This window comes from Marmota monax, unplaced genomic scaffold (assembly GCF_021218885.2).
Source record: "Marmota monax isolate L192 unplaced genomic scaffold, Marmota_monax_Labrador192_F-V1.1 WCK01_AAM20220418_F8-fsc00003, whole genome shotgun sequence".
Taxonomy (NCBI): Eukaryota; Metazoa; Chordata; class Mammalia; order Rodentia; family Sciuridae; genus Marmota; species Marmota monax.
The window spans coordinates 11197585-11217923 of NW_026694084.1; the positions used below are offsets into that span (position 1 = coordinate 11197585).

A 20339-nucleotide genomic window follows, 5' to 3' on the forward strand; every position below is an offset into this window, starting at 1 on the left:
AGGGGCCACTGTTCTACCCACACAGGGTCATCTGATAACCAAGTAATGGACAGTGGAGGTGGCCGCACTTCAGTGGCCCCTAGGATAAATTTCCCAGTCCTCTCCGGTCTCTTCCCCGCCGGGTAACCTGTTCTGCTGGATCCACGGGTGATATTTTGCCCTCATGTCTCTTTCCTAGTCCCCTTCCAGGGATCCATCCCATGTCTAGCATTGCATCATTAACAAAGTCATTATTTCCTTTCAAAGTCTGGGTAGTGAGAATAGCCCCCATTTGATGAAGCAAGTCCCTCCCCCAAAGGTTCGTGGGGAGTCCAGTCACCACATAGGGCTGGAAATGGCCACTATGTCCTTCACCATCTCTCCATTTTAAAAAGGAGGCACTTCTTTTTGGTCGGGTCTGTCCTATCCCCTGTAATATGGCTGAGGGACTCTGGAGGGGCCAGGCAGGTGGCCATTGTTTTTCAGAAATGACAGAGACATCCGCCCCCGTATCTAGTATTCCCTTGAAAGCCTTGTCCTGTATCTCAATGGTCAGGTTGGGACGCGAATCCAAATGAGCTACCCAAAAGGCCTGGGGAGTTCCAGTGGAGCCAAAGCTGCCGTTGCCCTGGGACCCACGGAGGGTGTGCCCAGGAATGGAAGCTAAGGGTAGCAGCAGCAATTGAGCTATACGCTCCCCGGGGGGAAGAATAACAATTCCTTGGGTAGCTTCTACTACTATTTTTATCTCTCCCTGATAATCAGCATCAACAACCCCCGTAAGAATCTTCAAGCCCCACTGAGTTGCGCTACCTCGTCCCAACACTAGTCCCACTGTCTCCTCTGGCAGGGGTCCAAAAACCCCAGTAGGCAGCGTCTGAGGTCCCATTTGGGGAGTTAATACCGCTCGGGAGGTGGAACTGAGGTCCAGTCCTGCGCTTCCTGGTGTTCCCCTGGGGAGTTCCCAGATAGAAAGGGGTTGGTCAGTGGGAGGCGGCGGAGACGCCCACTCCCTGGGGCACTGTTCTGTCCCTGCATTGCCCCGTACACTTTGGCTTCCGGGGCCCGGGGCGGGCCCCTGCTCCCGTTTCCCGACGGTATTGGGTTACCCTGGATGTCAAATTTTGACCTGCACTCACTGCTCCAATGATTTCCTTTATGACATCTAGGACAAAGTCCAGGCATCCCTCTGCCAGCACCCTCCCTCCTTTCCGGGCAGTTTCTCCTTATATGTCCCTCTTTCCCACACTTAAAACACCCCTTAGAGTAGGTTCCCCTGTTATCAGCTTTTTGCATTCCAGTCTTAAGGGCAGCAGCCAAAACCTGACCAGTAATATGAGGCCCATCTATATCTTTGCATGCTCGAATCATGTCATCTATACTTTTGGCCCGGGAGGACTTAATAGCATTTTGGCAGTAAGTGTTAGCGTTTTCATATGCCAGTTGTCTAATAAGTGGCATAGCCTGTTCCAGATTAGGGAATATTTTTCCAGCAGCCTGCATTAGGTGGGCTATAAAGTCCGAATAAGGTTCAGAGGGTCCTTGAGAGATCTTGGAAATTTTTGCTTCAGTCTTAGAAATGGGCAGGGCTTTCCAGGCATGAACTGCAGCTGAGGCTATTTGAGCATAAACACCTGGGTCGTAATTAATTTGTTGGCCTATGGTGGCATACTGCCCAGTTCCTGTCAACATTTCAGCATTTCGCCGTTGATGGCCCGCATTCAGGTTAATCTGAGCCAGCTCGCGGCACCTTTCATGATATTCACTTTTCCACAATAAGAAATCCCCTCCAGATAACACAGCCCTGCAAAGTTGCTGCCAATCATTAGGTATCAGTTGACTGGCTGAGAAAGACTCGAAGAGGGTCAATGTGAAAGGGGCATGAGGTCCATAATTAATGACCGCCTCCTTAAGCTGTTTTATGTCCTTGAAGGCTAGGGGGACATGGGCTCTGGCCGGCTGTCCATCAGCATCGGCGTTTTCAATCATTGGAAAAACCTGAGCCGCTCTAGAACCCCAGTGGACCCCCGCCCGTCTAGTAGGGGCGTCCTCATTCCAATCAGGATTATAGGGAGGAGGTGCGGCAATTGAGGGGGCCCTAGGCACCCTCACATTTGCCCTTTTAAGGCTATGTTCTAGTTCCTCTATCTCCCTTTCTAATCCCTCCTCTTCCTCAGAGAGAGAACTGAGGTCCTCAGGATCCTTTTTGGGCTTAGAAATCTGGAGGCGTTTCCTACCCCCCGAGCCCGAGTCCTCAAGGGGACCCTCATCCTTTAAGGATTCTGCCATTTGCTCTTCCTGCACCTGATTAAGGGCCTGTTCACATTCAGCAAGCTGATCCTTGATCTTTACTTTATCTGTTAATAAAGCATCCTTTACCAACCTCCATAAGGAAAAGGTGGCAACTGGGACACTGTCCGAGCCCCGGTCCCTCAATAATTTCTGAAGGTCATGCCTCACCAGGTCCCAGTCACTATTATTAAGAAATCCTCCTGTCAGAAACCAAGGACAAGCCTGGGCAATAATTTCAACGAATTCGGTTGCAGTCTTAGTTTTTATTCCTGTTCCTTGTGTATTTAACAGCTCTTTCAGTTCGTTGGCCAGACGAACCTTCGCTGTTGAGTTACCCATGGTACGTACCCTGTCTCTTTAAAATATCTTTAAACCAATCCTCCCCCTTCTTTCTTAGAAGGTGAGCCCCGTCCGCTTACCCCTGCTTTCCGGATCTCGGTGGAACCTCCAATTGCCGCGTCCAGCCAAGGGAGCCGAGTCCGGCGAGGGACGGCGAGGTTAAAAGACACACAGGACACCAAGGTTCTTCATCCAGGAGTCAATAATCTTTATTGCTAACACACCTTTTTTTATACCCCAAGCAGCAGAAGTGGAAAACTACCCAAAAGCAGGAGGGAGGGGGGAGAAATTTAGTTTCAACATCTATTATTGTCAGGTACCGAAACCTCCCTTAACAATAAGTCCATCAGACCAGAAAAGGTCAAGGCATTCCCGTGGGATACATATGTCTCAGACGGACAAGCAGGAAAAAACCGCAAGTTCGCCATGGCCTTGTGAGCTGGCCACACTGGCATGCAGAACAAACTAGTGGAGGTAGGGCTCCAGGGGCCAAGGTGGACCTGTTGCCAACACACCAGTATTAATACACCATTTGGGATTGGGTATTGTAAAGTCTAACTGGGAAATGTTTCTTATAATCATTATCATAATTAAAACTAAGTAGTAACCATGATTTCAAATACTCTCCCCTCATTATCTCTAACCTTAAAATTTGTGAGGTGCTAAAATGAATCCCATTTAACAGGCTAGTACTTGATATTTTCTCAGGCTCATATGACTAGTAAATGATGGAGCCATGGAATTTACTTATTTATGTATTTATTTATACAATTGTGGATTTGGTAGTGTTATATAAATAATTTACTGTCGTAGGATTTAAAAAATTATCAGTTATCTCATATTTTTTATAGTATGGACTGTATCTAGGTATGCTGAGTTGATAACTTTAGGGTACTATTAATGTCAGGGATTGTTTTAGTGCGATCTGGTGTTTAGCTTCGGCATCAGCTTTTAAAAACAAAAGTTAAATAAAAAGGTTTTTCAAGTGTGTGTGTGTATTTAATTTTTCCAACATTTTTTATTGGTGCACTACAGTTGTACACACTTGAAAAGTTTTAAAAGTGTGTGTGTGTGTTAACAGAAAACAGGTTGTGATTGTTCTTTACAGGCTACTTGTGTACAGTATCTTTGGCAATTTTTTTCCAGAGGCTCAGGGTTTGCTTCCATCTCTGAGGCTTACCCTGCTGAAGCAGAGAAGTGAGGCCCTCTGGCTCACCAAGCTGAGATTCATGATCATCCCTCTTGGACCTGACATAGGGGCCTCTGTTCAGATAACTTGGCTACTACCTTTTTGAGACTTAATTCCCTTTCTTGTATTCCAATTCTATTCATAACAATGATAATGTGCTGGGCTGGGTGGGGCACACCTGTAATCCCAGCAGCTTGAAAGGCTGAGGCAAGAGGATCAACAGTTCAAAGTCAGCCTCAGCAACTTAGCAAGGCCCTAAATAACTTAGAGAGACCCTGTCTCTAAGTAAAAAATAAAAAGGGCTGGGGATGTGTGTGGCTCAGGGGTTAAGCACCCCTGACTTCAATCTCCTCGCCCCCAGTGATAATGATCACTATAACTAGCATTATATGGGAGTCATTTTATGCCAGGTGCTTGCTTAAATGCATTGTATGTATTATCTTACTTGATCCTCTTAATAAGCCCACTGAGGGGTTCACAGGTGGGAAAATTGAGCTCATACACATTAGCAAGTTGGTAGAGCCAGGCCCACCTGACTTGTGCGCAAAGCCCATGCCCCTGTAATGTCTATAGGCTTCCTGAGTTCTCAAGTTCATGTTCCTTCTTAATAATCAGAAAACTCTCATGCCCCCCAGACAATCACTTATGCCAAGAATAGTTTGTCAGTTGTTAATTTCCATAAATTGTATTAAAAGCAGTGTCAACTCCCGTCCATGTCACCCTCATCCAAAAAGATAATTTTAATTTTACTTTTCAGGATACATTCCTCCCTATCCTGTTTGAGGCCCCTTACCACAGATTCCAGGTCCCACATCCTGCATCCTTTTGCTGCTGATCAATTCAGGACTAGATTTCTGTTGCTGAACTTCAGGCCAGGAGCCAGGGGCCTGCTAACGGCTCAGTTTCTGCTGGAATATCCTTTTACTGTGCTCTGCTGGAGTGACTTCCATTTGCAGCCCCCACATGTCCTTTCATGCAATGCCTGAGGTCTGTTTCCTACATCCCCTGGACACCATGTTGGATTGATTGGTCTGGACGTCCCTCTCAGACCTTATAGTTCTTACCAGTCTAGTTTCCTCAACTCTCCATTTTTCTCTCATCTTCATCCCCACAATGGTCGCCTTGCTTCTTTGGGTTTGGATAACATCCTTTATTTTCTTCCAATCGATAAACAAAGACTGTTTGATATGGCCAAGTTCTATGCAGAACTCTAGCCTTGAATTCATCCTACGCAATTATTAGCCTGTTTAGTTCAGTTCAATAAGTATTTATCAAACAGGAATGTGTTCATGTCTTCAAGGAGCATGTAGTCATTTGGGGAATTATTGTTGTTGGTGGTGGTGCAGTGATTGTCAAAAATGTGAAGGGTTTTGGATTTTTACCCTACTTGTAAGCTAGCAAGTTAATTTGCCATATTTTAATGGATACTGGTTTAAGACACAAATCTGTCAGAGAAAAGGACCTTATTACTCATGGCAGGGAATTCAGCATGAACATCAGCATTTTTATGTCAGTTGTCTTTGCCTTCTCGTCCCTTAGTTATGGTGTAGACAGATTTGGGCAGATGCCTGCACACAGTGGGTTGTGTTACAGGATAGAAACTCTGAGCTCAGGGAACTTGAATTTTACCTACACAGATATACCACACTAACATAAAATGATAAAATACTGCAAACTGAACATGGGATATATGAGAACGCTCTGCTTCCTTAGTAACTTTTCTATAAATGTAAAACTATTCTAAAATAAATATTTGTTAAGTTTTTAGAAAGCTTACCTCCTCTTTGTTCTGAAGGGGGTTTCTATTTCTATCTTCTAACACTGTTTGTTATACAAACACTTGTGAAAAGAGTTCCCAGAACAAAAGCAGAAATGCAAGCAATTCATGGAGTACCTGTTGCCCAATAATATCTACTCTTCTGTCTACATTGTCTTCCCACTCTGCTGGCCTCTTTGATTGACCTGATTGGTAGTAAGCTTTCTGTCACTCTAACAAATACCTGAGAAACATCAAATTATGACAAGGAAAGGTTTGTTTTGGCTCACAGGCTTGGAGGTCAGTTGGTCCCAAAGCTTTGGGGCTGGTAGCCAGGCAGACATCATGACAGGGAGTATGGGAATATAGAGTGGAACCATCTGCTCACCTCATGGTGGGTGGGAAGGAGAGAGAGGGAGAAGGCAAGAGACTGGAGTCCCACAGTGCTCCTCCCCCTTTGTTTTGTTTTTGTACCTGGCATTGAATCCAGAGCACTTAACCATTAAGCCACATCCCCAGCCCTTTTTGTATTTTTTAAAATTTTGAGACAGGGTCTCACCAAGTTGGTTAGGCCCTTGCTAAATTGCTGAGGCTGGTTTTGAACTCACAATCCTCCTGCCTCAGCCTCCTGAGCTTCTAAGATTAAAGGCATGAGCCATCCTACCTGGCCACAATACCCTTTGAGGGAATGCCCCTAGTGAACAAAAAACTTTGCATTATGCCCCGTCTCTTAAAAATTTCTGGCTTCTTGCCATGTGGTCAATATTCTGGGTCAAATCACCATATCCACCCAATAATAATAATTATTATTATTATATTATTATTATTATTATTATTATTATTCCACTACCTTCCAAAAGTGCCACGTTGGGGATCAAGACTTTTTTTTTTTTTTTTTTTTTGCACTGGAGTTTGAACTCAGGGCCTTGCACATGCTGGGCAAGTGCTCTACCATTGAGCTACATTCCCAAGCCCTTTTGGATTTTTTAAAAAATTTTTAGACAGGTCTTGTTAAATTTCCCAGGATGGCCTCAAATTTGTGATCCTCCTGGCTCAGCCTCTTAAGTAGCTGGTGTGAGCCAACATATCCAATTGGGAATAAGCCTTTAACACATGGACCTTTGGAAGACATTCCAGATCCAAACTACAGCAGCACTTAAAATGAGTGGTCATGGTTTCAACTGATAATTTTTGCATTATTAACTATTATGTATTAATAACTGTCTTGGAAGATAAATACATTAAATGCATCCCTATAAACATAGTTGTTGGGCTGGGGATATAGCTCAGTTGGTGGTAGAGTGCTTGCCTTGCAATGTACAAGGCCCTGGGTTCAATCCCCATTATATCTTCCGTTATAATGTAAACATATATCATGGAAGATAAATGTTTGCACCAGGTGTGGTGGTGCATGCTTATAATCCCAGCTACTGTGGAGGCTGGAGCAGGAGGATTGCAAGTTCCAGGCTAGCCTAGGCAATTTAGCAAGACCATATCTCAAAATAAAAAATAAAAAGGGCTGTGGATGTAGCTCAGTAGCTCAGTAGCTCAGTGACAAAGCACCCCTGGGTTCGATTCCTTGTACCCAAAATATAAAAATAAAAATAAAAAAATAATACAAGTGAAATTAGCAAGCAGAGGTTTTACACTGCAGAGGACATGGGTCTTTGTTAAGAGCATGAAACTCACAGAGTCCACATCTGGGGCTCGGGTATAGCTCAGTGGTAGAGCACTTGTCTAGCATGAGTGAGGACTTGTTTTTGATTGTTAGCAATGGGAAAAAAAAAAAAAAAAACCACATCTGCAGCTTGCTAACTTCTTGGGCCTGTGGCACAGGTCACATATGCACAACCACATGAATAGACATATTCTCGAAAAATGTCCTTAAGTGATTTTAAGGCAAGGCCCAGGGGGGCCTCAGATATGCTTCTGGCAATGGGTAGCTTTCATGAAGGAGTCATGGTGAGTTGCGGCTAAGAAATTCTTGGAAATCTAGTTGTCTATCACTGTTGAAGTCCACTTCATTATGTAGTTAAGGACACCAGGATCCTTCTGTTTCTTTGTGAAGCCAGCCAGTTCTGTACTCATGAAGCTTAGGAACCCTATCTTGGAGAGTGCAGCTGCTCCCATTCTTTACGGCATACTTCTAGAAAATAGCAATCAGGGACTCCATGCATGACTCAGTCTCTGTAGGGTGGGACATTTTTGCTGAGTTGGAGTGGAGCCAGGAACAAGCAATTGCAGCTGGAAGTGGTTCCTGACTGATGTTGGATCAGGTAATTCTCTTTTGAGGCTGTCCTGTGTGTTGGCTTCCACCCAGCAGATACTGGTTGTATATCTCCCTCCAGGGTATGCTAACCAAATGTCTCCAGATACTGCCAAATGATCACTGGTTAAGAACCACTGGTCTAGTATATTCTATTCATTAACCCTGTGCATTATACTCTAAAAATTCAAGATAGAAACCTCATACCATTTTTAATACTTAACTTTCAGAGGCGCTTAGTTCTCCAACTAATCTTTAACAAATGATAATAAAACAACTATGTTTATTTGTGGTGCTGGAGATTGAATCCAGGGCCTTGTACATTGCAAGGCAAGCACTCTACCAACTGAGCTATATCCCCAGCCCAACAACTATGTTTGTTTGTTTTTTGAACAACTATGTTTATAGTGATGCATTCAATGTATTTTGTGTAAGATTTCTCCCTATCTTTTGTATTATTTCCGATCTCACGATATCAAATGGAATCAGCAGTTTTCAGGCTTCTTGTCCATACTGTCAAATGGATGACAACAAAAGTTGTATCAATTTCCATTTCCATTTCCATTGGCAACTGTTTCCTTATTGTGATTGAGAACCCTGGGCCTTGCTCAGCATGTGCTCTACCACTGACTTGCCCTGGGAGTCTAGCTTAGCACATCCTCACCAAAAATGTATGTGTATATTTGTATCTTTGCTAATATAAGTTCTTAATTTATATATAAATTTATTGTTCACACACACACACAAATATTTTTGGTACTAGGGATTGAACCCAGGGGCACTTAACCACTGAGCCACATCCCCAGCCCTTTTTTATATTTTATTTAGAGAAAGGGTCTCACTAAGTTGCTTAGGGCCTTGCTAAGTTGCTGAGGCTGGTTTTGAACTCAAGATCCTCCTGCCTAGGCTCCTGAGCTGCTGGGATTACAGGTGTGTGCCACCGCACCTGGCTCTTATTTATATTTGAACACTAGTAAGCATGAACATTTCCTCACATATTTTGGTTAGTGGTATATCTTCTTTCCTCAGTTATTCATGCTTACTGCTCCTTTGTTGGGGTTTTTGTATAATTCTCATCAATTTGTCAGAAGTCTTTATGTAATTTAACTTGGATGTCATAAGATTATCCAAAAAATAGCTCACATAAAGCATTTGAGCTTAGGCTTTGTTAAAGGTTGGGCAGATGGCAAAGGATTTATAGCACTGAAAATGAAGCAATCTCAAATGAAGTTCTCATTTTTTTTTTTTTTACAAGTCCTTGGTTATCTTGCTTTTTTTTTTTTTTTTTTTGGTTTTCTCCTTTCTCTTCCCTATGCCTTCTTCCCATCTCTCCACTCCCAGCCCCTGATTCCAGTTCCTCTCCATTGGAAAAAAAGATATCATTTAGATATCTTTTTTTAAAAAATATTTTTTATTGTTGATGGACTTTATTGTCTTTATTTTTATGTGGTGCTGAGGTTCGAACCCAGTGCCTCATGCATGCTAGATGAGGACGCTACCACTGAGCCACAACCCCAGCCCAAGATATCTTTTTGATTTCTTCTTGTTTACCTAAGTACTTTGTCTTCTGCCTTAGTAGTTTATCAAGGTACTTTCCTAAACAAGGACACTTCCTTTCCTAAGGGGAATACCAGTACCAAATTTTAAGATATTTTTAACATTGTAAGACAGTAAAAAAAAAAAATTATGAATTCAATTGTTCTATTTGCTTCAAGTGCTTTCCCGATTTCAATTTAAAAATTTTATTGTGGCTGTCATTCCATTCTGCAGGGTATTTTCTGGAACATGGTTGTTTATCTACATCCCTTCTGTCCCATCTAAGTGCATGCCATCACTCCAAGGAAGAGTCAAGAGACATGAACATGAGCTTTCAGAGACACCAAAACTATCTTTTCCATTGTGAACTAAAGGCTGACAAAGATTATCACTTTATAGTGGATAATGATGAAAATGAGCACCAGTTATCTCTAAGAATGATCAATTTAGGAGCTGGTACAAAGGACAAATTGCACATTATTGAAGCAAAGACAATGAGTTATGCAGGCAGTCTGATTAAAATCATGCTGGCAACTTTGAAGTAGTCTGTACAGCCAAGGGTTTCCCTTGGGGGCTTTAAACAAACACTGCCTGTGGCCTTATGGTTGAAGCGGTTCAGGGCCCAGGCCCATTAGTGGACAGGACTCGACAGCTGTGGAGAAAGATGCAGAGTCAGAAGATGAAGAGGAGAAGGATGTAAAACTCTTATTTATCTGGAAATTGACCTGCCACTGGAAATGGTAGCATTTTCAAATAAGAAAAAGTAAATTTGCTGCAAGATGAAGATTTCGTTGAGTATGAAACTGAAGAAAAAACTCAATGAAGAAATCTTTTTATCAGATACTCTAGTAAAAAAATGCATAAAACTCAAGTCAGGATAGGAAAGACTCAAAATCAGCAACAACAAGATCAAAAGATTAAGACCTCCCCCCCCAAAAAAAAAAAAAAACAGTAAAAGAATAATTAAAACACCAAAAAGACATAATTCTGAAGAAAAAAAAAGCAAATATGCAAGTGAGTATAGAAAAAGCTAGTTCTTTTCACAAATTAAAAGCCAGGTAAATTGTTTCTGTATGACTAAGAGACTACTCAAAATCTCTGGCTGTATAAGTCTCTTTAATAAAATAGTTTAAACAAGTTGTTAAAATTTCCTGTATTACCTGGTATGGTGGTGCACAACTGTAATCTCAGCTATTTAGGAGGCTGAGGTAGGAGGATGGCAAATACAAGGCCACCCTTGGCAATATAGAGAGACCCCATCTCAAAATAAAAAATAAAAAAGGGGGCTGGGGTTGTAGCTCAGTGGTAAAGCAGGACTCCAATCCCCAGTATTGAGGTGAAGGAAAATTTTCTGTCTTGTTTAATTTCCGTAACAGTTGATATCTGGCTGTCCTTTTTAGAATGCAGAGAGAACTTTCCTTACCATGTTCGATAAATGTTGCCCAGGTTCCATTGCCAAGAAAGTGTCATCTAAAAATGCCAGTTTAGGTTTTAAAGATGGAGCTCCTCTCTTTGCTTAGTTTTAATGTATGGACTGTTATGATAGGACATAATAGCAGCCGTGGTCAGACATGGAAATGGTGGGGAGACAGAAAATATACAAGTGAAACATTTTAACAAAATGAAAATATTTAATAAACTTGTATTTTTCCTTTAAAAATGTTAGGGGGCTGGGTTGTGGCTCAGTGGTAGAGCACTTGCCTAGCACATGTAAGGCTCTGGGTTCGATCCCCAGCACCATATAAAAGATAAATAAATAAAATAAAGCCATTGTGTCCATCCACAACTTACACACACACACACACACACACACACACGTTGTCAGGAAAAAATAAATCTTTAGACGTCTTTTATGACTTTTTTTTTTTTTTTTTTAAGACAGGCTCTTGCTAAATTGCTCAGGTTGGCCTCAAACTTGCAGTCCCACTCCTCAGCCCCTAGAATAGCTGGGGTTACAGGGATGTGCCACTCACTTGGCTTTATGCACCTTATGCTTTAAGTTTAGAAGGCACTTCTAGATGGGTAGTATTTAGAGTTGGAATAGAAGAAAATGTGTGGCATACCTGTTACATTCTTAGATAATTATGTATGCTTTTGTTAAGGGCAGAGAGAAGTGAGCCTCCCTTATCTTTGTAAACATATTCTTTACTATTATAAACCAATAAAAAGCAAATATGTCCAGGTTTTGTTAAACACATTTGCTAGATTTTTAAGTGAGATATGCTAGGCCAGTAATGATTAGGGATAACATTTATTGAGCATTATTCTGCCTACCAACTATTACATGGAGGTTGGAAAATGGAGCAAGGTCGCAAGTAGATGCATTTGATTTAAAACTCAAGAATCCAAGATGAGAAGTCTACTCAGGACAACATACAACAAGAAGAAACCAAGGAGTTTCAAATGCAGGCCCTAAAATTTCACTGTCTAAAGCTATTATCACCAGCCTCGTGTGGCTATTTAAATTTTAACTAATGTGAAATAACTTTTAAAAGTCAATTCCTAAGTCACATTAATCACATTCAAGTACTCAATAGCCCATGGGACTAGTGGGTACTAGATGGATAGCAAGCACAGAATAACATTTCTATCATTACAGGAAGTTCTGACATGGAACTAATGAAAAATTGCCTTTAGGTTCACGTTGTGATGCCAGATAAAGTCTATGGAATTTCTGACAAGTTTCCAAAGCTGTGAAACGAACTGAAAGTCATCCAAAATTGTGCAGTTTGATTGGTGTTTTACTTTCTGTTCAACCTAATTCTGTAACTCTAAGAAATTTTGTGGTGAATTTCTGCAGGGACACATAACAGAAAATGTATAAGATAGATCAGAAAACCTATGCCACTGGCATTTCCTATGTGCCAAGCACCATGCTATTGCAACTACATCTAACCTGCAGGATAGCTCTATCGGTATTTATTTATTTTTGTATTGGGAATAAACCCAGGGGTGCTTAACCACTGAGCCATATCCCCAGTCCATTTAAATATTTTATTTAGAGACGGGGTCTTCCTGAGTTGCTCAGGGCCTCACTAAATTGCTGAGGCTGATTTTGAACAAGTCATCCTCCTGCCTCAGTCTCCCAAACTGCTGGGATTACAAGAGTGCACCATGGTGCCTGGCTATCTGGTTTATTGTTAATCACCATTTTGCAGATGAAGAAGCTGAAGTTTAAAGGTAGAAGGTCACAAGCTAGCAAGGAGGAAGGCCAGGATTTAACACCAGGAGTGTTTATGGTGCTATCTGGCTCTGTGCCTTCTAGTTCTTCACTTTCCTTAACTATAAATCTAAAAGGATCAACTTAGTAAAAACCTCAAAATCCTCTACTGTTTCTAAAACTCAATGTTCTAAATTAGAATAATACTACCTATCTACCCAAGCTAATGAACTATGCATGAATAGGAAGGGCAGTTTGCTATCTATTTTTCCCCCAAAGGATAATGCTTCCCTCTGTCGTGCCTCTGTCCTGAAGCTTTGCTTGGTTTCCCTTATCTAATGTGGTTTGGATCATTTATAATCACCACACACCACAGACCCTCCCCCTGCCTAACTTGATAAGAAGCTCAAGGTAAGGGGCGATTTGCTCCAGGAATCCTAAAAACAACCAACCAGCTGCGAGTATACAGCGGGTGCCCAGTCCATGGACGTTTATGGAACTAAGTGGAAATGGACTGCAAGGAAACTGTGAATCAGCCGAAGAGCACGATTAAGGATATTACTCAGAAAACTGGCCTGGCCAAGAAGAAGCCTGTGCAGGGGGTTGGAGATAAATTCTGACCAGCAGAAATCTCAAGCGGGAAAACTTTAGGGATAGGGTCCGTCACGCTCGCAAGTGGCTAGCCCGCAGCCACCCGCAACACCCGCAGCCGCCGCCAACCCCACCCACTCCGAGCGGCCGCCGCGGCCCCTCTCCTGGCTCCCAGGCTCCCCGGAGCGTCCCGGGCCCGCCCTCTCCGGCGGCCACGGCTGCGGCTGCGGCTGCGCAGTGGCGCGCGCCGCGGTCAGCTGACTGCTCCGGCCGGCACGTGACTTGTTCTGTGGGCTCTGGGGTCGAGGAAGCTGTGAGGCCGGAGCTTAGGTCTGGGAGGGATGGAGCGCTGAGCCGTTAACGTTTGCCAGGCCGCCCGCCTCCTCACCAGTTTCCGCCGCCGCCGCCGCTTCCTCGTTTGACACCTTCCCGGGTCCGTGAGCGATGACTATCCCTGAGGGGGACCCCTGGCCAGGCCCAGGCTTGCGCTGCTGTCGCCGCTTGGGAGGGATGGGGGCGGGGGCGGGCCCGAGACCGTAGCGTTGGCGTTGGAGCTGGAGCAGGCAGGCCTGGTGCCTGTGTCTGCTCCGCGTCTGTTGGTCACTGCTTTGGGCCTAGGTTCAGTCTCTAAGGAAGAGGAAGGAGGGAAAAGAGAAACGCCCTCAGGGGGTACTCAGTAGTTGAGGCCGAAAGGAGAGGCAGAGCGGACTTGGGACCTTGCTTAGGCAAGGGTTACTGAGAATCCACGCCGTCTGATGGAGGGGATGGAAGGTGACAGACAGAGTGGTTCAAGTGAGGATCTGGGGTGGTGTGAGTGAGGTCACAGGCAGCGCCAGAGCCCGGGACTGGGTGTATGGACTTGTGAGTAGGGGGATGGCAGTTTTAAAGGGCCTAACAGCTCCTCTGCACGCAGGGATCGTCACAAGGAAAAACAGGGTCGGTCTAGGTAGGAGAAAGCACAAGAATCCAGGGAACTCAAACGTTTTTTTTTTTTTTTTCTGTTCTTGGTAGAATGGGGGAAGGGTAGGCAAAAATCTCCGAAAGGGAACTTGTGCGGAGAGTCTGTTAAGGCATATTGAATCACCTGCGAAACAGGAGTAAGAGGAAAGCTGATCTTATTTTCAGAGGAAAAAATCTGAGGGTTCTATCCTAAGGGTGCAGCAAGTTTAAACAAACCAACCTTAGGAGTTCCACCTAATGATATTGGGAAGAAAAGTCACATATGCGACACATTAAAGTACTCTGAGGTTATATATAATTGTCAAAAAGAATGCAAAGTGTTTTGAAAGTGTGAAGCAGGAGCTATGGGAACTAGCGCTATGGGAAAATACCCTGGAGGCAAGAAAACTTGAATTGGGTCTTGTCAATCCAGTGGGATTTGAACTGGTTGAGGAAAATGGGGACAACTTTCTAGGCATGGAAAGCCACAGGTTTTGAGAGCCTGAAGATGAGGGGAAAAGTTTTGGAGACTGGAGGACAAAGGCCAGGTTTGTGGTGGGTTGTGTAGTGGATCATTGGGGAATAAAGTTGGGCTCAAATAATGAGAACTTTGAATGACTTATTTACTTACTCAACTAATGTATTGAGTACATGCTATATGCTGGTATTATGGTGATGCAAAGATTCATAAAATAAAGGATTTCTATTCACACAGAACTTTTAATAGTCAAATTGGAAGCGATAGAGTTTAGTAATGATCATGCAAGTGTGAAATGTGCTTTGAAGGAATATCAGTGGTGTGAACTAGTTTACCAGGAATATAACCTTTATGGAAGAATGTTCAAAGAAGGTTTTTTGAGCCTATGACCTGAGGTCTGCAAAGAGGCTGAAAAGGGGATGTGATGGTACCAGTAGAAAGAACCTTAACTGAGGAACAGTGTATGTGAGGAGGAATAAAGTGTTTGAGAAGTTGTTGGAGGGCTAGGGTGGCTGAAAAGTGGGTAGAGGTTATGAGACCTAGGGTCAGGCCCAGCAGGGCTTTTACCCTAAAAGCAAAGAAGCCAGTAATGATACAAGCAGTGGAATGAGTCAGACTGTGGTTTTTGAAGAGATAATTTTGTGAAGAATGATGAAGAGGGTGGCAAAAGTGAATGAGAAAGCCAGCTGAGGAAAACATTGTTGTAGTCCACTGAAGGATTTGAGGGCATTTTTCTCTCTTTACTGGGGATTTAAGGAGAACTTTTAACTTTAATCACCTTGAGAGGATTAAGGAGTTGGGAAAGAGGAAGAATGATAGTTCTGTTTGTCCCTTTCCCTGAAGGTAGTTATAACTACCTCCTAAGCAGTCCTGAAATACACAGGGAGGCCTGGATTGTTTTGAAGTTCATGGGAGACTTTGTAAAAATTTATTTTGACCTTTCAAATGTGTTCCTTAGTAATGTCATCTGTTTCAGAATAGCTTTTGTTGAAATATAGTCACAGGAAGAAATCAGTTACCTTTCATATATTTTTTTTGTTGTTGTTGTTGTTCTTACAGGTCTTTGAGGGATGGTAGTTGAAAATGCTCTCACTGGATAGATAGGGACCTGTCTTGATCTTTGGAACTGGAAACAGAAGTAAAGTGATTTGGCTAAGCTTGGCCTGACTTCCACAGTCTTCTGACTGCTCATAGATTATTCCTGCTGATTACCTACCCAGTACTTACTACAATTCAACATGTAGAGAGCAGGGTGAGCTTTTCAAAGTACCTTGTAATCTTTGATTTAGCATTTTGGGTGAAATTTCTCTAGGATAGCTTCAAGGGATTTGGCAGTCTGTACTTTAGAAACTGCTTCTCTAAGAGCTTGGGGAAAGCACTTCCATTTACAATCCAGTTGGGGGAGATAATAAGCAGCAAGGTGAGCTGAAAGTACTTAGTTTGCCATTCTCAGTTCTTTGGCAACAAGGGAGTTTCAAATTTTTCTGAAGATGGAGCCTCAGGGTTGTGTCTCAGAACTCTGGAATCTCTTTCCCCTTTTGTTATTCTTTGCAGAGACTATATAAAATTTCAAGAAACAGTACTCAGGATCTAACTAAATGCTGAGAGCTATGTGACTAGAATAATTTTACTTTTAAAACTGGATAGGAAATACTCATTTTTATTTTTTGGTGTATAAGTCTTAGGAGCCTCCTTTATTTAGCTTTTGCAACCCAGAAAGAAGCTTCTGGGCTTCACAAATTTGATTCTGTGATTATTTTCACAACTTGTGAAATAATTTCATTGGCCAAAGAGCAAAACTGGCCCCAAAACAAAACTTCTGCAAAGGTAAACCTTTGCAAAAGGGTCTTCTTGCAACCTACCTGTCCTTAGCTGTAAGTCTTGATTTTGCTTAGGAATAACCATTTTGATTGACAATAGTTTTGACTGAGTTTAATTTTTTTCTTGAACATATTTTGATCTATCTGCAGAATACATCTTTTCTACTTTTTGGATGTAGACTTACATACCATTTTAGTTATAAATCAATTCATGTTCAATTTTCTTTCTCTTTTTTTTTTTTTTTTTTTTCAGTATTGGGGGTTAATCCCAGAGCTTCATGCATGCTAGGCAAGTGCTCTACCACTGAGATACATCCCTAGCTCTAGATTTTCATGTCATCAGTGTTTTTTTTTTTTAAATATTTATCTATTTTTTAGTTGTAGTTGCACAGGATACCTTTATTTATATGTGGTGCTGAGGATCGAACCCAGGGCCCTCACACCTGCTAGGTGAGCACTCTACCACTAAGCCACAACCCCAGCCCTGTCATCAGTGTTTTTAAGACAGTGAAAACAGGCTGCAGTTGTAGCTCAATGGTAGAGTGCTTGCCTAGAATGTTGAGGCACTGGGTTCGATCCTCAGCAGCACATAAAAATAAATAAATAAAATAAAGGTATTGTGTTCATCTACAAATAATTTAAAAAAAAAGACAGTGAAAACATTAGTATGATGCTCTTGGAAAGAGCTCAGGAAATGTAAAAATTTCCTATTGACATGAGTCTTAGAATTAGAAATTTCATTTTATATTTTGATAATGAAACAAAATAATTTTCCAAAGGGAAAAGAAACTACTTCTAACATTATGTGAATATGCATATGTGCTATAAACTTATTGAGTTTAAAAACAATCCAAGTAGGCAGGAGGTTAGGTGCTTTGGTTATATCATGAGATGAAAGGCAGAATATTAGCTAGGTATCTAAAAAGTGACTGGTATCTGTATGTATTTTAAAATAGAGAGTGATGTGTCTTCTGAGGTATATTAAGTAAATTTATCAATGAACAGTGAAGTTATTTGTATATTAAGCTAACCAGTGGTTGAATTAACCTTACCATGAAAGGTTATCTTCTTGACCCAGCCTATAAGTTCAGTGTTTTTGCATGGGTGCTGTTGGTATTTTGGACAGTACTATCTTATGTTTAGCCTTCATCCATCAAATGCTAATTAATGATCCTCACATTGGGACAACCCCAAATGCTCCCATTTACTTTAGACTTCTAGAGGAGAGGGATGCCATTTGTTGCAAAACATGCATGTGGTGCCATCATTTATATGTTAAACAAATATTGAATATTGAAAATACAGAGGCTAAGAGAAAGGTCTTTTTTTTTTTTTTGGCAACAGGGGTTGAACTCAGGGCATCCAACCACTGAGCCACATCACCAGCCCTATTTTGTATTTTATTTAGAGATAGGGTCTCACTGAGTTGCTTAGTGCCTCACTTTTGCTAAGGCTGGCTTTGAACTCGTGATCCTCCTGCCTCAGCCTCTGGAGCTGCTGGGATTACAGGCATGTGCCACTGTGCCCAGCTAGAGTAATATTTTAATAGATTCAGTTCTTGATGTTTTAATGTAATTCCTTTAGTATGAAAATACAGAAACTAGTCTGATATTTCTTTGAGGAACTTATCTGTTCAAAAGCTGCTTGAATAACTCAAATACGTTTTCTGTACCAATAAAATGTAGTCACTAGCTGTGTGACCTTGAACAAGCGTTGTCATTAACTCTTCCCTCTTCTGCAAGAGGAGGGCAGTGATAATGTCTACTTTGAAGGAATTAAGTACAAAATTGCCTAACATACTGAATGAAATGCTTGTCACTGGGCACTGCACATAGTATATATTCAATAAGTAGTTGTCCTTACCATTTAACAGAATCTCAAGCTTACTGGAGTTAAAATAGGGAAAATTTATTTTAACTCTTTAACTTGATAAATTTCAGGCCAGAATACATTGCAACAGAGACATCAGCACCTTCTAGCAGAGTGTGGTACTGTGGTTCAGTCAAGATTATAAGTGATTAACCCAAAAGAAAGGGAAGTAACATTTGGGGAGCCATGAATGTAGATTCAGGGAATCCCCTGGCATGGAAGGAATTGTCTGCTCCCTTTGTTGAGTTGCCTGTACAGAGAGGAGTCTCTGGGAGCCCAGAAGATTTTGATGATGACTTTCAGTAGTAGCCATTCAACTGTTCCCTATTGGCTATATCTGCCGTTTCAACCAGCTTTATCAGAAATTACTAGAAACTTTCCAACATTGTATTTTGTGTAACTACTTCCTGCAACATGTTGCAAGTCTTTTTTTTCCCCTGTATTTGGGATGGAGCCCAGGGCGTCATGTATGCTAGGCAGGTGCTCTACCCCTGAGCTACATCCCCAGCTCTTGTTTCCAGTTTTTATGGCATCTTGTGTGAAAGGAAGGCTTTCCTTTTACAAATTTATTTCTTGTCAACTGTGGCATGAAAAGAGTGTAGTGGTTTATAAAATGTATCTATTAAAGATTAAATTTTCTTTTATATTTAAGTATATTTATTCAGTGAACTTGAGGTAGTCTTTAATGGGAGATAGAGTATTTATAAATAATGTTGAAAACAAAATATATAAGAGTTAAAATTTGTTTAATGAAGGTGTAAGTTGTGACAGTTTTTAAATCTCATTCCATATGAATCATGGAAATATTCCCTGAAAAGTAAAATTCCCCTTTTAGTTATTGGAAACATTTAAGCAAGTTATAATAAAAGTAAGCCTCTCCCACCATCCCATTTAAGATGCTTATGTTTTGAAGGATGAAATCTTTACATTCAAAGAGGAAATGGTCATTCTTTCTTTCATTTTATGCAGTGTAAGTGATTTCTAGGCAACTAAATTTTAAAATGAATGGCTTATCTGGGCATGGTGGCTTTCATCTATAATCCCAATGACCTGGGAAACTGAGGAAGGACGATTTTAAGTTTGGTCAGCATGGACAATTTAGCCAGATTCTGTGTCAAAATAAAAAATAAAAAGGGCTAAGTATGATGGTGCATGCTTATAGTCCTAGAGACTTGGGAGGTTGAGAGGCAGGAGGATCACAAGTTTGAGATTAGCTTCATAAACTGAGTGAGACCCTGTCTCAAAATAAAAGGGTCTGAGGATATAGCTCAGTGATAAAGCACCCCTGAGTTTAATCTCCAGTACTGAAATGCATACATAAATAAATAAATAGGGATGGAGATGTAGCTCTGTGGTAGAGTGTCCTTGGGCTAATTCCTCAGTACCCAAATAAATATTTTGTGTTAAATGTTTCATACTGGTCAGTTTCACTAAGAGTTGAAGTGCATATTTGGAAGGCCGTGTGATATTTCACTGATACCTGAGGCATCCATTTTCCTTGTGCTTGTTGAAATAAACTGCTTTAGTAAACTTGGTACAGTTGCCCTTTGGTGTCTGAGAGGACTTGGTTCCAAGACTTCTCACTGATTCCCTGGTGGATACCAAAATACAAGGATGCTCAAGTCTTTGTATAAAATGGCATAGTATCTACATACATTACACATGCTTTCCCATATACTTTAAATTATTTCCAGATTAATTATACTGGGTAATATAATGATAAGGATAAGAGTCTGCATATTCAGCACAGATGAATATTTTCATTCCATGGTTGGTTGATGCCTGAGATGAGGAATCTGTGGATATGGAGGCCTAACTAATTATAAAATCTGAAAAGGAAGTTGTTTGCATATTGGCCAGTTTCTAGGCTTAATATATTGTGAAAGATGACTGCATTTCAGAGACTGCAGTATTCTTAAAAGCATTAAATTCAGTTAAGGGTTGGAGCACTTTTTGGGGTGCTGCTGTTTTCTGCAGCCCTGTCATGGGTCAGGCTCGTACCTTCCATTCACAGAGGCAATGCACAGCAGATCTCCTGTTCAGGCTGAGCACCCCCACTTTTTGTGTTGTTGAATCAATTACTACATTATTGTTTTAATTTTACATTTTAATTAATTGTGGTAGG

The 20339-nt window shown here is 41.6% G+C and overlaps 1 protein-coding gene and 1 pseudogene across 1 annotated transcript in view; both read left to right on the forward strand.

The window, feature by feature from the left end:
* LOC124107036 (nucleophosmin-like) overlaps window positions 1-13389 on the forward strand; it is a 59949-nt pseudogene extending 46560 nt beyond the window's left edge.
* The window catches only part of Atp6v1c1 (ATPase H+ transporting V1 subunit C1), a 48302-nt gene continuing 41341 nt past the window's right edge, over window positions 13379-20339 (forward strand). The window contains exon 1 of the mRNA XM_046464746.2: window positions 13379-13541. The gene's annotated coding sequence lies outside the window, so the exon portion shown is untranslated. The remainder of the gene's footprint in view (window positions 13542-20339) is intronic.